Source organism: Lutra lutra, chromosome 1 (assembly GCF_902655055.1).
Source record: "Lutra lutra chromosome 1, mLutLut1.2, whole genome shotgun sequence".
In the NCBI taxonomy this organism is placed as follows: Eukaryota; Metazoa; Chordata; class Mammalia; order Carnivora; family Mustelidae; genus Lutra; species Lutra lutra.
The window spans coordinates 208722493-208742889 of NC_062278.1; the positions used below are offsets into that span (position 1 = coordinate 208722493).

The 20397-nt window shown below is 46.7% G+C and overlaps 1 protein-coding gene across 1 annotated transcript in view; it reads right to left on the bottom strand.

Annotated features, from left to right (window-relative positions):
• GATAD2A (GATA zinc finger domain containing 2A) overlaps positions 1-14015 on the bottom strand; it is a 107938-nt gene extending 93923 nt beyond the window's left edge. Inside the window, exon 1 of the mRNA XM_047696329.1 lies at positions 13685-14015. The gene's annotated coding sequence lies outside the window, so the exon portion shown is untranslated. The remainder of the gene's footprint in view (positions 1-13684) is intronic.
• Positions 14016-20397: the final 6382 nt, after the last annotated feature.

Below are 20397 nucleotides of genomic sequence, written 5' to 3' on the forward strand. Positions count from 1 at the left end.
TCCGGCAGCTTTATATTTGAGAACTGCTTTACTCTAGGACTATTAATCAGATGATGTATATTAAAGCAATACAAGCAAAATATTACCTCACTGCTCCTCACCTGGGTCTTGATTAACGCCAACTTAATTAACTACAAACACAGCAATGTGTGGTCAGGTGGGAGACCTAAGACTTGAGATAGACATAGAGATTCCAGAGTCTGAACTGGCAAGCCCTAGGTGAGTCACCAAGGTGACAACCACCCTGTTTTAAAGAGAGGCATCAGCTGCGACATCTTAATGGCACACCCCTGTGGACTGAGGTGTGCACTGGTGACAGGTGGGCTGCTCCAGAGGGCAGTGCCAACATCTCCAGCTGGGAAAGTAGGGGTGGGGGTAGGGTGAAGTAGTTACAGGGTTTATTTCTGTGATAGAAAGAGAAGGCCAGGTGTGTAGATGGAAAAAGTGACAGTAAATCCAGACCTGTCTGGGGTCCCCGGAGCTCAGGCAGGCAAATGCTAAGGCTGCTCAGACTAGAAACCTTGCTACCTCAGTTTCTAGTACTGGACTACACAGCAAATAGTTCAGCTGGCTGATTATGAAATATGATGTAATCACCTTTAGATTCCATTCTAAAGCTGAAGAAACTAAAAGACAAATAGGGCTCAAACCATGTTGGTTTTTTTTTTTTTTTAAGTTTTCCCTCTGCCCTAAAAACAAGGCAGTCAATTAATACTTACAGATACCAGTTAGTGTAATACTTTAAAAACACTTGTTACTTAGTTAAGCATAATTTCCTTCCAAGTTCATTTTAAACTTAATATCCTTCAAAGATCAGATCCTTGCTAATAATAGCCAGGCCTCCTTCCACCCTAACCACTGCAAAAATATTCTAATTATCTTTCTAACACAGTGTTAGATAAACTTCTAAATAGCATCTGAGCCTGTTCCTGCACAACAGAGGAACTAAAGAAAAAAAAAAAAATGGTGCCTAATTCCATGTTCATGGCCTCTTTTATAGCAGAAAATTGGTCAAAGGCTCCATACTAGCATGAAACAGAAAAGGAGTAGCATCACCTACTGCATGTTTAAGGTACTGTACTTTTTTGTTTTTAATCAGGAGATTTCTTTAAAGTTTCTGGCAGACAAGATTCAAGATGTTTTATGTGATAAACACTGATGGACAAGAACTATCTAAGAGACAACTCATCCCAGGGGTTTTGCAAGCTGAGCAGCCTGCAGGCACCATCTCCAGAAGTTCACAGGCTGGTGGCATGAAAGACAGAATGATTTCTATGCAGAAAATGCATTCATAGGAAAGACAGGAATCACAGAGGAAGAAGCTGCTCCCCTGCCTGGGGAGGAGTCTGGGAAATCTTTGTGGATGTGACATTTAAGCCAGTTCTTAACAGATGAATATCCCAGGCACCTAGAACAGCAGAGGCAAAGGCCAGAGCTGGCCACACCTAGAGTGTGGGGTTTTGGGGGCAGAGACGGCTAAAAAGGGATGGATTCATTATCCTTTAAACTTTCTAGGTGTCTTTCTCAAAACACAGAATGAACTGTCATCTACTTACTTAAATTCAAAGGCTAAGCAGACCTAGTTCTGTAGACTTTAACCAATTTTGAGATTACTGCTATCAGTGACACTAGGCTCCCACTTGTTTTCTGAGGTCTCTAAAGAATAAACAGGTGGTTCATTCAAAAGTGTACCAAATCTTTTTAAAAGTAAACTTTTATGAAAAAGAGCATTGACTGCTTTCCACACTTTGCATTTTTGTTATTTTTTAAAATATTTATCGGGGCGCCTGGGTGGCTCAGTGGGTTGAGCCGCTGCCTTCGGCTCAGGTCATGATCTCAGGGTCCTGGGATCGAGTTCTGCATCGAGCTCTCTGCTCGGCAGGGAGCCTGCTTCCCTCTCTCTCTCTCTCTGCCTGCCTTTGTGTCTACTTGTGATCTCTCTCTGTCAAATAAATAAATAAAATCTTTAAAAAAAATAAAATAAAATATTTATTTATTTTGAGAGAGAGAGAGTGCACGGGGTGGGGTGGCAGGGGAGAGGAAAAGAAAGAATCTTAAACAGGCTCCATACTCAGCGTGGCACCCAACACATGGCTGGATCTCAAGACCCTGACATAATAACCTGAACCAAAATCGTGAGTCAGATGCTTAACCAACTAAGTCACCCAGATGCCTCTGGGTTTTACATTTTTAGAGCTCAAAGGTCTAAAACTGTTTTCACTGAGTTCAGGGACAATCAGAACTACAATCTCTAAGGGGGGGGAGTGTCTTAAAGTTTCTTATTTCACCCCAAATTCACACTCACATAGTGACATTACAATGTAATTGGTCAGAAAAGAGAAAGAAAAGATTTATTTCTATGTTAATATTATTTCTTTAGTACTTTGATATTTTTGGTACCTTTTTCAAAGATAAGAAAATAGTTAAAAGGACTATTACAGTGGTACTTTATGAAAAATACAATACTCCCAGTGCATTACTCCTGCTAAAACAAATGTCATTTTTTAAATCACAGCATTCTTACACTAGATTAGGAGTTTGTGGGAGACTGATCTGCACCCCTTTGACCGGTCCCTGTTGTACATACACTGAAAAGCTCTCTGAAACACAGCTCTGTAGAGATGGGCCACTTTGTCAGCATGTTTGTTTGTTGTTTGTTTGTTTTGAGTGTCGTATCCAACTACAGTTCTGTATACTTAGTGGCTGGGCAAAATGGAGTTCAGGCTCCATCTGTACTTAGTCTCTGTGTGGCCCTGAGGAAGTCCCACTACTATGGAGTTCCGAGCACATGTGCTCCCCTGAAGGGTTAAATACAAACGGCTAGATGTATCACTGTGACCCTGGAGGTATATCTCCCACTGTCCTCATCTGCATGTGTCACCAGTTGGCAAAGAATATCTCTTTTGTACCTATACATGGCTTACCAAAAAAAATGCCCACCTGATGTAGATCAATTTTAAGTCTTTGACAAGTCAGTAAGTGAACTGTTTTCTATGAATTAAAAAATTAAAAGGAAAAAAATCAGAAAGCTACAAGGAAAAAGAATAAAAAAGGCTGTATGTCAGTCTTAGGCCTGGAGATCAACCTATTCAAACCTACTTAACAAAGAAAGAGTGCTAGTCACATCATTGATCTGTTAATAAACATCCATGATTTAGACATGAAGAAAAATGTTTTAAAAACTTGATATCAAAAAAAAACAAAAAAAAACAAAAAAAACTTGATATCCAGGGGCGCCTGGGTGGCTCAGTGGGTTAAAGCCTCTGCCTTCGGCTCAGGTCATGATCCCAGGGTCCTGGGATGGAGCCCTACATAGGGGCTCTCTGCTCAGCGGGGAGCCTGCTTCCTCCTCTCTCTCTGCCTGCTTCTCTGCCTACTTGTGATCTCCATCTGTCAAATAAATAAATAAATAATCTTAAAAAAAAAAAAAACAGCAACAAAAAAACCCCCCTTGATATCCAATTCATACCCCACTCCCTGGTTGTTAAACAGCAGATATTCCAACTTGACAAAGGAAGGAGGAAAAATATTCCTCCCAAAAGCTTTCCTGATAGGATGGGCACCCCCCTCTCCTCTCCCGGTGCCTAGCATTTCCTATAAAAGACAGAGTGGGTAGGGGGTGCCTGGGTGGCTCAGTCAGTTAAGCATCCATCATGATCTCCGGGTCCTAGGATTGAGCTTGGGGCAGGCTCCCTGCTCAGTGGGGAGTCTATTTGTCTCCCTTTCCCTCTGCCCCTCCCCCTGTGCACATGTGCTCCCTCGATCTCTCTTAAATAAATCTTTAAAATAAAAATAAATTTTGGGGCACCTGGGTAGGTCAATCAGTGGGGTCAACCGGTGGGTCATCAGTTGAACATCCACCTTCAGCTTGGCTCGGCGCCCCTAAATAAAAATCTTTTTAAAAATAAAATAAAGGGGTGCCTGGGTGGCTTAGTGGGTTAAGCCTCTGCCTTCGGCTCAGGTCATGATCTCAGGGTCCTGGAATGGAGCCTCACATCGGGCCCTCTGCTCAGCGGGGAGCCTGCTTCCCCCTCTCTCTCTGCCTGCCTCTCTGCCTACTTGTGATCTCTCTCTCTCGGTCACATAAATAAAAAAAATAAAATAAACTTTTAAAAAACCACAAAACTGGGGCGCCTGGGTGGCTCAGTGGGTTAAAGCCTCTGCCTTCGGCTCAGGTCATGATCCCAGAGTCCTGGGATCGAGCCCCGAATCGGGCTCTCTGCTCAGCGGGGAGCCTGCTTCCTCCTCTCTCTCTCTCTCTCTCTGCCTGCCTCTCTGCCTACCTGTGGTCTCTATCTGTCAAATAAATAAATAAAATATTAAAAAAATAAATAAATAAATAAATAAAATAAAAAATAAAAAACCACAAAACTTATTTTGCTGTGTTAAGGATTTTAGACCAGCTTAAATGGTAACAATTCTCGGGGCACCTGCGTGGCTCAGTCATTATGCATCTGCCTTCAGCTCAGGTCATGATCCCAGTGTCCTGAGATTGAGTCCCATATCGGGCTCCCTGCTCAGCAGGCAGCCTATTTCTCCCTCTCCAGCTCCTGCATGCTTGTATTCCCTCTCTCACTATCTCTCTCTGTCATAAACAAATAAGATCTTTTTTTTTATTAAGATTTTATTTATTTATTTGACAGAGATTAAAGTAGTCAGAGAGGCAGGCAGGGAGAGAGGAAGAAGTAGGCTCCCCACCGAGCAGAGAGCCCAATGCAGGGCTCAATCCCAGAATCCTGAGACCATGACCTGAGCAGAGGCTTTAACCCACTGAGCCACCCAGGTGCCTCTAAATAAGATTTATTTTAGAAGATGATAACGATTCTCAAAGAAAAATAACTGAGAAGCAGTCTGCCCAAATTTGTTCTCTCTCTCTCTTTTTTAAAGATTTTATTTATCTATTTGACAGAGATCACAATTAGGCAGAGAGGTAGGCAGAGATTGGGGGGGGCGCTGGGAAGCAGGCTCCCCACTGAGCAGAGAGCCCAAGACCCTGGGATCATGACCTGAGCTGAAGGCAGAGGCTTTAACCCACTGAGCCACCCAGGCACCCCCCAAATTTGTTTGCTTAAAGCTCCTTAGGTGACTGAATTTCATGTAGACTACATACTTTTTTTTTTTTTTTTTGGATTTTATTTATTTATTTGACAGATCACAAGTCTGCAGAGAGGCAGGCAAAGAGAGGGTGGGGGGAAGCAGGCTCCCCACTGAGCAGAGAGCCTGATGCAGGAATCAATCCCAGGGTCCTGGGATCATGACCTAAGCCAAAGGCAGAGGCTTTAACCCACTGAGCCACCCAGGTGCCCCATAGACTACATACTCTTAAAAATAGAGTCCAGGTTTGGTCTGATTTCACTAGACATCATTGATATTTCTGATTGAAAATGCTTACTAAGAGCTCAATTTAAATATTATTTTCAGGGTGCCTGGGTGGCTTAGTGGGTTAAAGCCTCTGCCTTCAGCTCAGGTCGTGATCCAGGACCATGGGATCAAGCCCCGAATCACATAGGGCTCTCTGCTCCGCAGGGAGCCTGCTTCCCTTTCTATCTCTCTGCCTGCCTCTGTCTGCCTGTGATCTCTGTCTGTCAAATAAATAAATAAAATCTTTTTTAAAAAAATAAAAATAAATATTATTTTAATCTGAGTTCAATTTTGAATCCTACTGTGGCACATTTTATAAAACTTCCTACCTTTGAAGGTAACTGGACTTTTCTTGTCAAAGGTGTTCAGTTCAAACTCTGATTTTCAGATGTTCATAACCTCCTCAGGTCAAGAGAACTCACCAGGTTGCTTTTCACCTCCAGGTCCCTGACCTGGCCCATGCTATTCCAATCCCCAGAATGCCTAGCCACCTAACAAGTAGCTCTCCCTATTGCCCCCCTTTGCTCACCCTCCAATTTGGGTCTTTTTCCCAGTTACCCTATCCATGCTTCAGGGGGCACTGCAAGTCCATATAATAAATATACAAAGGCGATGCACAGCAGCATAAAGCCACAATGAGCTGAGGAAACTCAATGGGAAAAATCTGCCAATCTGGGAACCTCTAGATCATCGGTCCTCGGTTACACCCAGCTTGTGGCCCCGACGTGGACTGGTTTGCTCTCAGACAGTATAAACTGCCATAGGTAGCTATCCAAATTTGGGTGCCAATCTTAACAGGGTCAGTAAGCTTTTATATGATTCCATAACAACTACCTTTATTGGACACCCACAACAATCTGGCCACATGCTTCATTCTTATCATCCCCACCTCACAAATGAAAAACTGAGACTCAAAGAAGTTAGGCCATTTGCAATAAATTCACTTTCCTAAGGTCACAGAGCCAGCAAGTGGCAGAATCTGGATACAAATCCAAGTCTTTCTAACTCGGAAGCTTCTACTCCAGAGAGGGTACTGTTCTAAGATAATGAAGACAAGTAACGGTAAACCATTCTTCAGGAGCATACTCTTGCAGAAGGACCTTCTAATGTCTGCTTCCTTGAGTTCTACATTCATCTCCAGAGTAGCCCTCTGTAGGCAAGCTCCTGTGGTTATGCAACAGGAAACCATCCTGTTGTCTACCCTGCCAGACAATCCTAAGTTTGTGGGTACACTAGCTGAACCCCCAGAACTGCCAAGTACAAGTCCCCTGGTGGCTTCCAGCTCTGAAAAAGCAGCTGACCAGGAAAAAGTGAGAATCTGAACATGTTTTCTATGCTCAAACTGGGGCCCAGGAACTCCGCTGGAGGTGGAGGGCAAGGAACAGGAGGTGAGGAGGAAGCAAGCATCCACTTCCCAAGGGCAGCAGAGCCAGAGGTGGGAGCCTGATCATGTGCATAGTTGCCATTACTTGTCCACGCCCACTTCCGGCCAGAGCCTGCCTCTTCACCTCAGAGTCAGTATTTTGGTTGAAGGAAAGGAAGACAGACTACTAGAAACTCTCCTTGTAATCTCCCTCTTCCCCTTGGAGCCTGTATCCTGAATGAATACCCACCCCTAATCTCTGGCTCCACCCCTCACAAATACCCTTAAGAAAAGCACCTGTCATATAATTGATCTCCGTGGACTCACATCAAATCTGACCACAACATAGCAAAGTCAAAATAGTGCTTTCCCAGTCCCAGTATAAGGGGGAACCCTAGGCAAGACGGAACTGTGTGCCAAGAACCTACTAAAACACAAGAAAGCAATCTATTAGAAATCTCACTTTTCTTTCCTAGGCTATAAACAACACCCAAGCACTCTACTTGTCTGAATTTGTTTGTAAGGATTTCAAACAAGGGGGGCGCCTGGGTGGCTCAGTGGGTTATGCCACTGCCTTCGGCTCAGGTCATGATCCCAGGTCCTGGGTTCGAGCCCCACATCGGGCTTTCTGCTCAGCAGGGAGCCTGCTTCCTCCTCTCTCTCTGCCTGCCTCTCTGCCTACTTGTGATTTCTCTCTGTCAAATAAATAAATAAAATCTTTAAAAAAAAAAAAAAAAGGATTTCAAACAAGGTGTAAAGGGCTTTTAGAACTGTTTATCTCTCTACGTAATATGTACTGCCATGTAGAAACGCCACAGGATTCCAAAAACACACTGCCACTGACTTCAAGAAGAGCAAAGCTGAAAATACTTCTGGCAGTGACCATCCCAGATTCTCTCTTGTGTCTCTAAGATTACAGTCACAATCACCCTGGATCAACTAGAGCCAAAACCCAACAATCAACCAGGAAAACGCCAAAATTTCTGCCTCCTTTTAGAGGGAAAAAACAGAAGCAAGTAACCCAGTGAGGAAATCAGACGGATAGTGAGGTTTCACTTCTAACCCTCCAAGAAACTCTACTCCAAGTTCCCAACATCCAAGGATAGTCCCAAAGAAGTCCTGCAATAGTCTTCCATTCCATAGTTTGTTTACTTGTCTGTGACTGGGATGTATGCACCTTGAAAGCTGACTTCAGGGGTGCCTGGGTGGCTCAGTTGTTAAGCATCTGACCTCGGCTCAGATCATGATCCCAGAGTCCTGGGATTGAGCCCCGCATGGAGCAGCCTGCTCCATGGGAAGCCTGCTTCTCCCTCTCACACTCCCCCTACTTGTGTTCCCTTTCTCGCTGTGTCTCTCTCTGTCAAATAAATAAATAAAATCTTAAAAAAAAAAAAAATGAGGGGTGCCTGGGTGGCTCAGTGGGTTAAAGCCTCTGCCTTTGGCTCAGGTCATGATCCCAAAGTCCTGGGATCAAGCCCCACATCGGGCTCTCTGCTCACTGGGGAGCCTGCTTCCTCCTCTCTCTCTCTGCCTGCCTCTCCACCTACTTGAGATTTCTGTCTATCAAATAAATAAATAAAATCTAAAAAAAAAAAAAAAGAAAGAAAGAAAGAAAGAGGGGCGCCTGGATGGCTCAGTGGGTTAAGCCTCTGCCTTCAGCTCAGGTCATGATCTCAGGGTCCTGGGATCAAGTCCCGCATCGGGCTCTCTGCTCGGTGGAGAGCCTGCTTCCCCTTCTCTGTCTGCCTCTCTGCCTACTTGTGATCTCTGTCTGTCGAATAAATAAATAAAATCTTTAAAAAAAGAAAGAAAGAAAGAAAGAAAGAAAGCTGACTTCATCCATCCTGCTCATTGCTAGGCCCACAGCACTCAGCATTGTACACTGTAGGTACACAGACATTTATTGCTGGATTATTTGCTGGTGTAAGAGGAAGTTACATGAGTCAAAATATTTAACACTATTTTTCAATCCAATTTAAGTTAAACTAAAAAAAAAGAGAAAAATGCCCTACGTTATGGCCACACAGGAAAACCTAGTTTAGTTGAGTGCTCAAACTGTCCCTTATAAGCCAGTTTGAAAGGATAAATTCTTTTTTTTTAAAGACTTTATTTTTATTTATTTATTTATTTATTTACCTGAGAGAAAGAGAGAGAGAGAGAGACAGATAGTGACAGAGATAGCGAGAAGAAGCACAAGCTGGGAGGAAAGGGAGAAGTAGGCTCCTGCGAAGCTGGGAGCCAGACATGGGTCTTGATCCCCGGAACCTGGGATCATACCCTAAGTCAAAGGCAGATGTTTAACCAACTGAGCCACCCAGGCACCCCTGAAGTGATAAATTTTTATTTGGACAACAAACCACTATAAGCAAAGGTAGCTAGGCTGCAGAGAGGATAAAGCCAAAATTAATACTAGAAATTAAAAATAACATCTTCCATTCATTTGGATGGAACGACTTCATACAGTAGTTATTTCTCAGTTCCAAAAGAGGTCAGGTTCTTTCTTATCATCAAGATCCACAGGGATTTAATGCCCCCAGTGCTGTCTCCAACAGGAAGGAAACCCTGACTTCCCTAGCTATTTCAGTTATATAAATCAACAGTTGATCGTCTAGAGTTAGAAGCTGAGCAGTGTTGGGACCCACATGCCTTTTAGAGCTCCCCACCGATGGATAACCATGTTACATTACATCTAATAAATGTACCTAGATCAATATCATTTCTAACTATCCAAGGGTTTTTATTGCTGTAAGGACCTTTCAATTAAAAAAAAAGTTTAAAAAAAAACTTCCTGTTAGATAAAAGAGACTTGGTGGTGGCGCCACCATCCACCAAAGTGACGTCTGTGGCACACAAAAAAACACAGCATAATTTCAAAAGGGATAGTGATCCCTTTAAAGTTATTTACCTTATTTTTTTATATTTTAAAAATAATAAAACTTTGTTCCTTTTTCTTTAATGGAATAATTGTCCTTAAAAGAATTAAGAGAAACTTAAGATTGGTGGGTTCTTTGCCTCAATAGCAAAGTTGAGACAGAGACAGACAGACAGACAGAGACAGGCAGGCAGACAGAAGGAAAGAGGGAGGGAGGGGGTATAATTTCAAAGGTGGGGGGGAATCCTTCAAACCTGGGAGTAGCCCAGTGGAGGCCTAGTTCAGATTTTCACCCATTATTTTCCCCTGGGTTTTAGATATTAGAGGCAAGTGCCATCTGTTACCACACTAGTAAGTGAAAAAGGTTAGACCCAACTCACTGGCCATGATTTTAGGGCTTTCACTAATGGCTAAAAAAGAATCCTCTCAACAACAGTAACAAAGGGTGTCCTGCCCACATTAGCCCCCTATCTCCAACCCTACCCCCAGAGGCTGAGTTAGCATCTTCTACAGCTCTCTAGATCTTGGGAGCTCAAGGTGAACTCTGATCTCCTCATGGGCACTAAGGCACACACTGGCCCTCACAATGCACTATTATTATGGGACATCAAATGCCTTTGTACATCATTTTCTCAGTCTTTTGTCCCCAAATCTGATCCATTACACCAAAAGAACATTCTGCTTTCAAGGTTCTAATGTGTAAGAAGAGACACTCACCAAATAACTGCTGTATATCACTCACTTAAACAGTCCCAAAATATACATATGATCCTTTAGGTTTATAGTTCATCTACTTTTTTCTTCCCACAACTCTTGAAGTTCGTTATAATCTTCTATTATGCCTACAGTCTAATTATAGTAATACATCTCCCTACTTGCCCTCAACTCACAAATTACCCCATTTTACAGAGGCAGAAGGCAAGGCCAAGGCAACACAAATGCCTGCTACACAGCAAATCCATCTCACAGCTCCCATCTGAACACAGAAAAACACTGGAAGACCCAGGGTAGCAATGGGTTTTGCCAGAGACATACCACATTTCCTTCTCTACGGACACATTTAATTTTGGCAGAATATCAAGTGTTTCCTGGTCTGGAAGTCCAGACCAGAACCTTAAACTCCTGAGCACGACAGTCAACCTTTATTGCACACCAACCATGTGCTAGGTGTTAGGCTGGCTGCCTCCCTTTCATTACCTCAGATTCATTCATTCATTGTCTAAGAAGCACTTCCCATCTGTTGGCACCTTCACACACATAGATATGTGACCCCTCAAATATTTAGTAAAGTGCTGATTTTGCATTATAACTTGTACAGGACCACACAACTAGGAAGGACAGACCAAAACCTCGATCAGGTCCTTCTGACTTCAAAGCTCCCCCTTCCCTTTCCAACACCCCATCCTGCTGGTCCTACGGGTTTCATTCAAAATAATAAATATGTGCCAGCACTTCTCTGCGCTGTCTCAGGAAACCCTAAACTCCAAGCTCCCCACCGTCCTTCCCCTTCCCCTCAAGGCAGTGCCTACAACTGACCAGGAAGAGGCAGTAGGAGAACATCCAGGTCTGAGGCACCTTCCTGCCTGGACTTGACTACCCAGGAGCAAAGGGCCCAGGAAACTCTCCAAGCGCTTCTCCACAGAAGAAAATAGCTCGAGTTGAAACTTGTGTCCACATGGTCCACCGACAGATTTAGAACTCAAATTATAGCCTCGGCAGGAATCTTCACAAAGGACTCAAATTAAGCAAGACCCAGATGGAAATGAACAGGAGAGAGACAGCCTTAAGTCACATTGTTAAGTGAACTGCAGTTCTAGCAGAGTCAGAGAGAAGAAGTTGTTGAAATGCTAAACCAAACAGTTCAGTCTACATTTCAGAACTCCACTTCAAAAACGTTCTCCCCATGTTTTTAGCTCGAGTCTTGTACATGGACACGAAGTGGTTACAAGTTACTCAGGTTTCAAACTGAGTTCATTCCTGTCCTTTGGACCATCTCTCAATGCCAGCATTCATCTACTTGGGCTCCAGAGAGCTCTGCGTTTGGCAAAGCAGATAAAATTAGCTACTGGAGTGAATTTGGAATCCAGGGTGGGCCATTAAAAAAAGCACACATGAGATTTATAAAAGCCATGTAAAAACTTCCTTTGGGCCAGGCTGAAGTTACCTAAAACTTAGAGAAATACTGTCAAATACCCAGTCCTCTGCCTCCCTTCTACCTTTCCTGGATCTAAGGTGACCCATTTCCTGCTTCTTGCCCTGCCATTCAAACCAGATTGGCCCACAAACTGGGGATCCTCTAGAGATCAAGGGGTGAATCAGAGAAAACAGAGCAGGAAGACCTGAAGGAGTGTGTTTTTGCTTCTCCTTTTTGGGGGAGTGTGTGACACTATGCAGAAGGAGGACTGAGGGATGGGACAGGAAGTGGGTCGGTCCCACAGCCTAACAGTGTGATAATGGGGGATAATGGGAGGACAATGCTCCAGCCCTGTCCCTCCTGCCTCCACAATGGCCTGACAACACTGTGGTGGCCCATGGCTCAAAATGGAGTAACCAAGATGGTCATCTGGCAACAGCCCCTGCTCCCCCCTCAAATCTAGCTGGTCTCAGAAGGACGAGAGAAAACAGTGCTCTTTGACTGTCTCTCAGAATTCCTTTCCAGCCACAAAATTCTCCAGGTCCTTGGAAGCTGAGGTATAAGTTCAAAGGACTCCTCCTCCAATCTGGCAAGAAAGAAGACTAAAGAGGGGGTCACATTTCTGGTCTCTTCTTCCAGAGAGACAGAGGGTGCCCCCAAAAAAAAACAGGGGAACCTTGAAGTTAGGGGATCCACGAAATGAAAGAAGAGTTTCTCCCTTGAGAATAGGGCAGGTAACCACCTCAGGAAAGGGGGACATGTCCTCGGGCAAGTGAGAGGGGAATGCCTCAGAAGCTGGGGCACCCCTCAGAGAAGTGAGGAAACCCACAGTATTTCCCACCAGCAGAGGATATCTTGGAAAAGTGGAGGCAAACTTAAGAGACACTGAGGATCCCCTGGGAGAAGAACAACCCACATTAGGGGGAGAACCTCTGGAGAAGCCAGAAACCCCTCAGAAAATTGTGGCTTCCTAAAAGAAAATATTTTGGGGAAGTGGGGAACTTTTCCTCTGAGAACTAAGGATCCAGTCAGATGAATGGGCGTTTCAGGGTAGTGGGGGACCCCTCGGGAAAGAGAAGACACTTATAAAAATGTGGGGGTCCCAGCGAGAGGGAATAGTTCAGAAAAGTGGGGAACACGTCCAGAAGGGATTCTGAGAGAGGGAGCAACACCTCGGATTAGTTGGGGGACTCTTGGGAGAAGGAGGTCACCCAGGGAGAGGGGAGGGCAGCAGGGAGAGCATCTCAGAAAGCGGGGGGGGGGGGGGGGGGGGGGGAGCTATGCAAAGTGGGAGACACCTTAGCAAAGCAAGGGCAAAAAAGGGGTAAGAGGGACAACAGCTCAGAGAAACAGGGCTCTCCTCAGAGAACTGGGTGGGGGCTCTCTGGAAAAGCTGGGAGGTCTCCTCAGAGAGGGTGTGCCCCCACGAGAAGTGAGGGGGTCCCCCAGAAGCAGGGTGTCTCCTGAGAGAAGCAGGGGTCCACAGGAAATCAGGAGGGGGTCCCTCAGAGACAGAGCACCGCTCAGAGAAGCAGGGGTCCCCTTAGAGAAGTTGGGAGGGGGCTCTCAGGGAGGCGGGGCCCTCAGAGGAGGGATGAGGGGGTCCCTCAAAGGCACGGGGGAGGGAGGGCTCCCTCGCAGAGGCAGGGGGACCCTCAGAAAAATGGAGCGTCCATCAGAGAAGGGGGGCGCCCCTCGGAAAAGTGGACGTCCCTCAGAGGAAAGTAGTATCTGTAGTATCTCAGAGAGGTGGGGTCCCTCAGAGAAGAGAGGGTCCCTCAGAGAGATGGGGGTCCCTCGGAGAAGGGGGTCTCCCCTCAGAGAGGCGGGGGTCCCCTCAGACAAGAGGGTCCGCGCACCGAAGGCGGTCCCCTCAGAGAAGCGGAAGCCCCAGAGAAGCCCGGGGCACCGGAAGCCGGGGACCCGCCACCGGCGGCGCCGGCCCCTCACTCACCGAAGTTGCTGGGCGCCTCTGCGGGCGGCTGCTGGGCCCGAGGGGCCTCGGGAGGCGGGGTCCGGTCCGATCAGCTCGGGTCCCGCGACGGCGGCTCCCTCAGGTGGCGCCCGCGGCGGCGGCGGCGGCGACAGGACGACGGACGACAGACCGACCGACTGCGCGGGCGGCGCGGAGCGCGCTCGGGTGGCGGGGGTGCGCGTGCGCGCGCCGGGGCGCTGACCCCGGGCGGGAGGAGCCGCCTCGCCGCGCTCGGAGCCGCCGCTCGGTCTCGCCGCTCCTTCTCACACTGAAATTCCCCGCTTCGCAGCCCGGCTTCCCCGGTTGCTAGGCAGATTTCGCCTCGCACACTTCCGGGTTGAGGCGCGTCTCGTCGAGTGGCGGCGCCGCAGGCCAATGAGGTCCGGCTGAGGCTCCGGGGATCCGCGCCCCACGGAGGGCGTGGCCAGCCTCCTGATGGACAGTGCCCCACAGCCAATGAGAGAGCGAGCCGGCTGGCCCTCGAGACCGCGCCGGCGGTCTGGGCGGCCCCGAGGAGGTGGGACGGGGTGACTGACAAGCGATCTGCCAATAGGAGAGTGGAGCGGACCTCGGGGCCAGTCAGGGACCTTCGGGGGCGGGGCTTCGGCTTCGGGGCGGGAACGCCACGAGGGGCGGGGACTTGGAGACGCGTCAATTCTTGGCCGGCTCGCTCGGACCCCGGAGGGCGTTTCGGCTGGGCCGCCCGGCGGCCGACAACTGGCTGGGCAGGGGGTTCCCCGCAGTGCTCAGCAGGGGCGCCCCACCCACAATGCACCGGAGAGGGCCTGGGCAGGGCGGTCGTGGGGCGGTTACGCCGGGCGGTGGGCGGGACCGCGTGAGGCGCGCTCTGAGAAGACTGGGCAGCCCTTGGCTTGGCCTTGTTCCCGAGGGAATTCGTTGCCCTGCCCCCCCCCCTCCCATCCCCCACCCACCCCCGCTCCCGCCCGGATCTTTTCTGACAAGAGTTGCGGTTCGACTTCTGAGAAGAATCTTGGGTATTCTTGTCCCTGGCCCCCGTTCTGAGGAGAATCTTCGGAATTCGTTTCCGAGCCCCCATTCTGAGGAGAATCCAGGAATCTTGCCCCTAGCCCCTCTGCTAAAGAGAATCTTGGAGGCTCTTGCTCTGGCCCTCTCCTGAAGAAAGTTTTGGCGATTCTTGCCCTGCCCGCTTTTCCCAGTGTGGCCAGGATGAGGGTGATTTTGTAGCTTCGCACCCCTAGCTCTGTTTTCTAAGATTTGTAGAGTTTCGGGTCCTTGCCGCCGTTACTAAGGAGAATTGGAGGAACTTGGGGTCCACTGCCTTTCCTGCAGAGTATTTGCGGAGCAGACCCTGGCTCTTTTCTGAGCGCTATTAGGGGCCACTGGCCCTATCCCTCCCTTGGCTGAGGGACAGTGGGGGCTGTGTGCTGCGGCCTTCATATCTAAAGATAACTCAGGAAATTCCTACGTCGTATGTCCCTCCCCCGACCAGAGGAGAAACTTGCGACTTCAAGCACCTCTCTTTTCTCCAGAGACAACTCACAGGAGATTGATACCACCTCATCCCTTTTACTAAAGAAATGTCAGGTTGTGCTCCCTGAACTTTTTCTAAGCAGTGTCAGTGTTGCAGTAATGGCTCCCCTTTTCCTAGGAACTGTGACCGTTTGACTCTTTCCCTAGAAAATTTTGGGGGAGTTAAATACTTCCTTTTTGGAAAAGCTACCCATTTAGCCGTCTTTCCTCATTTTGAGAGTGTTTTTCGCCGCAGCTCTCTTCTCTTTCCCAAGAGTCAATCAAATCTGTGGCCATTCCTGATTCTGTCCCCTGTTGAGCTCTTTAGCTCGTTTCCTTCTCTACTGGGTGGAGCCGTTCCAGGAAGCATTCCTGCTTCCCACCCACCCCCAGACAAAATTCATCAGTCCCTCAAACTGCAGCGTTGGCACCTCTGCTGTAGGAGGTACCATGGGCCACCAGGTGTCAAAGGCCTTTGTCTGCCTCTGTCTTCCCCCTGTTGATCTGAACTCCTTGCCTGATTTCCCCTTCAAAGAACCCAGCTTTGGGGTGCCTGGTTGGCTCAGTTGGTAGAACATAGGACTCTTGATCTCGGGGTTGTAAATTCAAGCCCCACACTGGATATAGAGGTTACTTAAAAATAAAATCTTGGGGCACCTGGGTGGCTCAGTGGGTTAAGCCTCTACCTTAGGCTCAGGTCGTGATCCCAGGGTCCTGGGATCGAGCCCTGCATCAGGCTCTCTGCTCAGCAGGGAACCCGCTTTCTCCCCTCTGCCTACCGCTCTACCTACTTGTGATCTCTCTCTGTCAAATAAATGAATAAGATCTTTAAAAATAAATAAATTAATTAACTAAAATCTTTTTGGGGGTGCCTGGGTGGCTCAGTTGGTTAAGCAACTGCCTTTTTGGCTCAGGTCATGATCCTGGAGTCCCAGGATCAAGTCCTGCTCAGCAGGGAGTCTGCTTCTCCCTCTGACCCTCCCACCTCTCGTGCTCTCTCTCTTTCAAATAAACAAAATCTTTAATAAAATAATAAAATCTTTTTGAAGAACCTAGCTCTGGGACACCTGGCTGGCTCAGTTGGAAAAGCATGCAACTGTTGATCTCAGGGTTGAGAGTTTGAGCCCTACCTTGGGTGTGAAGATTACTTATAAATAAAAACAAAACAAAACAAAAACACACAAAATAACCCAGCTTTGCCCTTAGTAGACAACCAACCAACCATTGAATCAAAGGAGTGAAGAGAGTAGCCAAGAGAAAGGCCCACAACACTGTGAGGATTCAATATGGCAAACTTTGATCTCCCCACTTTGCACACAGAAACGTGCAAGGTACTGAGATTCCTAAATTATAGGATGGAACTTTGTGAGCCAAGATGAATACTATAAAGGGAAACAGGCCTGTCAGGCAGGCAGAATGTTATACTAAAGAGATACCAAGAAGATATTGTAGGAATGTGATTAAATGAGATAATGATGTGAAACTGTTTTGTAAATCATGAAGCGGTGGTGGAAAAGATTGTTACAAGTGGGCTAACATTCCTGGAAGAAAAGTAAAGGATAAATTCTGAGAGTCACAAAAATGGGAGGTTGGTGGGCAGCCCTGTGGGGCCTGATTTCCCTGAACTCAGCCTGGACTCAAGTGGCAAGGTTGACAGAGTCCTTGGCTAGAGAAGGAAGCCACTGGAAACATGAAGACAACTTGTTCCCAGAGCCACTTGTTTGCACCTCTGTTGTAACACTTACCACATTCTGCAAGTGTCTGAGCCGGTCTCGGTGGACAATAACCACTCAGAATTTGGTGACTACCAGAACTGTAGCTGAACCCACAGGAGCTAGGCCAGTTACTTTCCTCAGCCCTGTCAGAAATGAGAACACCAGTCTCAAAGTTGCAGGGAGAAGAGTGTACGGTGTATGGTGCACGGTAGGATTCAGGAGCTTTCCCTTTCATTCCAGCCAGTAAGCAGGATGCTTTCTGAGAGCAGGGATCCAGCCTTATTCGTTTAAGTAGTCTCTCAGTGCTTTTATAGTGACTGAGTTGAACTGGGATCAAAGAGCAACTCATTGTCCAAAGCTTCATTTCATACATGAGAAATGGAGAGACCTACAGGGCCACTGTGACTTGTTCATATCCCACTGCTGCTCTATGGCTGGATCCTAAGCTTGCATTGCTTTAATCTCATGTTGGGCCTACATACTGGAAAGGGGAGAAGAGGGACCTATCCCCTTCAGTCCTTATACCAAGTTGAGACTTGTTAGGAATCAAAAACTTCCTGAGCCTTATCTCTCTCTTAGGCAAGCCGTGGGAAGATTCTGGATATAGATCTGCTAGAGCCCCCTAACTCCAAGAGCAAAGGGCCGGGTGGGGGACCATAACCAGGGTCAAGGCCACTGAAATTAACTTTGTCAAAGGAAGATTGCAAGGTTATTTCAGTTTATTTCAGGGTTGTCTTGTGTAATTTCCAGACTGATCCCTAGAAATGTCAGGACCTATAATTATGTTTCACCTTTTTATTTTAAGAATGTACAGAATTTCTTTTTTCTCTGGAAAAAGGCATTGCCTAGAGGCAGAGATGTTGGATTAAGGGATGTCTGAGAAGTCTGGAATCCTAAACATAAACAAGAGCCCCATTTGGCTGGGAAATTGTATCCTGGAAGAGTCCAAGGCAAATGGGCATTCATCAGAGCAAGTGAAAGTCCCACCAAAATGAATGGCACAAGTCGGCTTGTGACACAAAAAAGTGAAAAGAAGGGCATGTGACCCATACCAAGGATGGCTGTCCTTTCCACAGTGGTAGTAAAGATTGCATCTCTCGGCATCAAGGCGTGTCCCTTCCTGGGTCTGGGAAATCATGTGGGCAAACTGGCTAAGTGACATTCACATCCAAATAGGGAAACAGGAACTGAGCCAGGTGACTACACAGGCAGCAAGGAAGGCAAGGCCTCAGTGATAGTTAGAAAAAGGAGGGCCTGGTGGGTGCCATCCTCCTATTGGTGTTATGGTCTTGGATAAGGAAGAGTGCTCACCAACAGTGAAGAATGACAGCTGGTTAATACCAGTGGGAAGGGTACTAAGCAAAAAAGTTAAAGTCCTTCAGGGTCACTTGGCAGTTCAAGTGACCAGAGCAAAGTGCCCTTTCCGTCATTGCCGCCTAAGATTGTGGGACTGCAGAATTCTTTGGGTTTGCCAAGCACTTTGAAATTCACATATATGAATTGCTAATCTATTGAAACCTGCATCCTTTATCAGGTCTTTGGAATTGGCCCTGGTTCTCCCAGGGAAAAGATAGTAAAAATTCAGTGTCTGTTTTCAGGGAGAAATAGATACTACCAAATCAAGAGGTGGCCTAAGTCATCCTCCTGCTCCCCCAACAGAAAGGCAGAGAGCACTTGAAGTATTCAAGGGTGGGGAGCAGAGTGTAATTTCATTGGTGTTGGATGGCTAGAAAATCTGGAACTGAGTCCAGCTGGAGCCCAGGAGCCCTCTCTGCCAGGCTTTTTTAGTCTCTAGGTCAAAAACCTGGACTGTAGTAACAAATCTTACCTGGTCCTTACTGACATAATTAAATGGGATTAGTGATAACCCTTTGCTGGAGCAAAAAATATTGTTGTCTACACCTGCATGCCTACAGCCTAGAAGACTAAGTCAAAAGGGTTACTTCCCCAACCAGGATGGAAAGCAATTTCTTAATGGGAGGGAGGTGATCTTTGACATGTGTGGCCACTTTGTGTGCAGAGGGAGGAGCCAACTGCAGTGCTGGACGGGAAAGAGTTGCGTTATTGGCACCAGTGGAGAATTTCCCCTGAGGTTCTGTGGGATCTGAAGGCCTTTAGCATCCCAGATAAGCACTTACATCTGAGCCTAAAACCCAGGTCGGGGCTTTCATTCCACTGAATTTCAGACCCTTCCCCCAATCTGTCTGTGCCTTGAGACAAGAGTCCTGTGCCCTAGGACTGAAGTGACTACCTCTCTGCCTCCAAGTGACATGCACATCACACCTGTGAATCTGGCCACTACTTTCATTCCCTTGCCATTCCTTCTTCCCTGTCGGGCTGGTGTCTAATCCTGCCACTAAAATCCTTCTCTCAGATTACTGAGAACTCAGTGATTCTCTTTGAGGAGCTCTTCTTGGTCTGCATTTTCTCCAACCTCCAGCATCTAGAGAACACTCCCTACTCCTTGAAATGTCTTTCACGGCTTCTGGAGAACTTGCCTCTTCTGGTCTCCTGTTCTGTCTTCAACCAAATTCTACCTGGAAATTCTGCCAGGCTGCTCGTCTTTTGCTACTACTCTGTGCCTTCGATGTTTCTTCAGAGAATGAATCCCTTCAAGGAGTGGAACTCAGGAATTCCCAGATTTGTATTTCCAGTCCACCTAAGTTCCTGTCCAGGATCTCCTTCCCCTCCAGGTGAGATGTGAGTGAAACCCAACAGCTAAATGTATTTCAGACAAAATTTGATGTCTTTCTCTTTGACCCATTCTCCATTCTTTTTTTTTTCCAAAGAAAAGTTCTCATATATTAATTACTGAACCAACCTACTCAGGCAAAAGCATAGAAACAAAGAGAAAAAAAATATTTTTTCCTAATAAAACACATCCAACTGTTCAGAGAAGAGTGGTGACCTTTTCAACATGACATGGTAAGATGTTAGTGACCTTGATACAGTATAAATATGTGTGTCATCTCATAAGTGATTCCTTATAGATTAAGTTTCGTCTTTCTTCAGGGTCTCCTTTTGAGTTATTCTTTTTTTTTTTTAAAAAGATTTTATTTATTTATTTGTCAGAGAGAGAGAGAGGGAGAGAGAGCGAGCACAGGCGGACAGAATGGCAGGCAGAGGCAGAGGGAGAAGCAGGCTCCCTGACGAGCAAGGAGCCCGATGTGGGACTCGATCCCAGGACGCCGGGATCATGACCTGAGCCAAAGGCAGCCGCTTAACCAACTGGGCCACCCAGGCGTCCCTCTTGAGTTATTCTTGATTTTATTACCAGTTTTCATAAAAATCCATGGGGAACGGAATGATTCTACTTTTGTTTCTTAACCAGGAAGTTGATCCTAAAAGTTGTACAAAAAGACATGAGATCTGTGCACAGAATCAGCTGCACACACCACAGTGGCAGAAAAAGAGAGAGGGACCTTATCCTTTCAACCAACTTCCCTTTTTCACTCTTTTCTTCTGCACTAACATTACCTTTCTGGT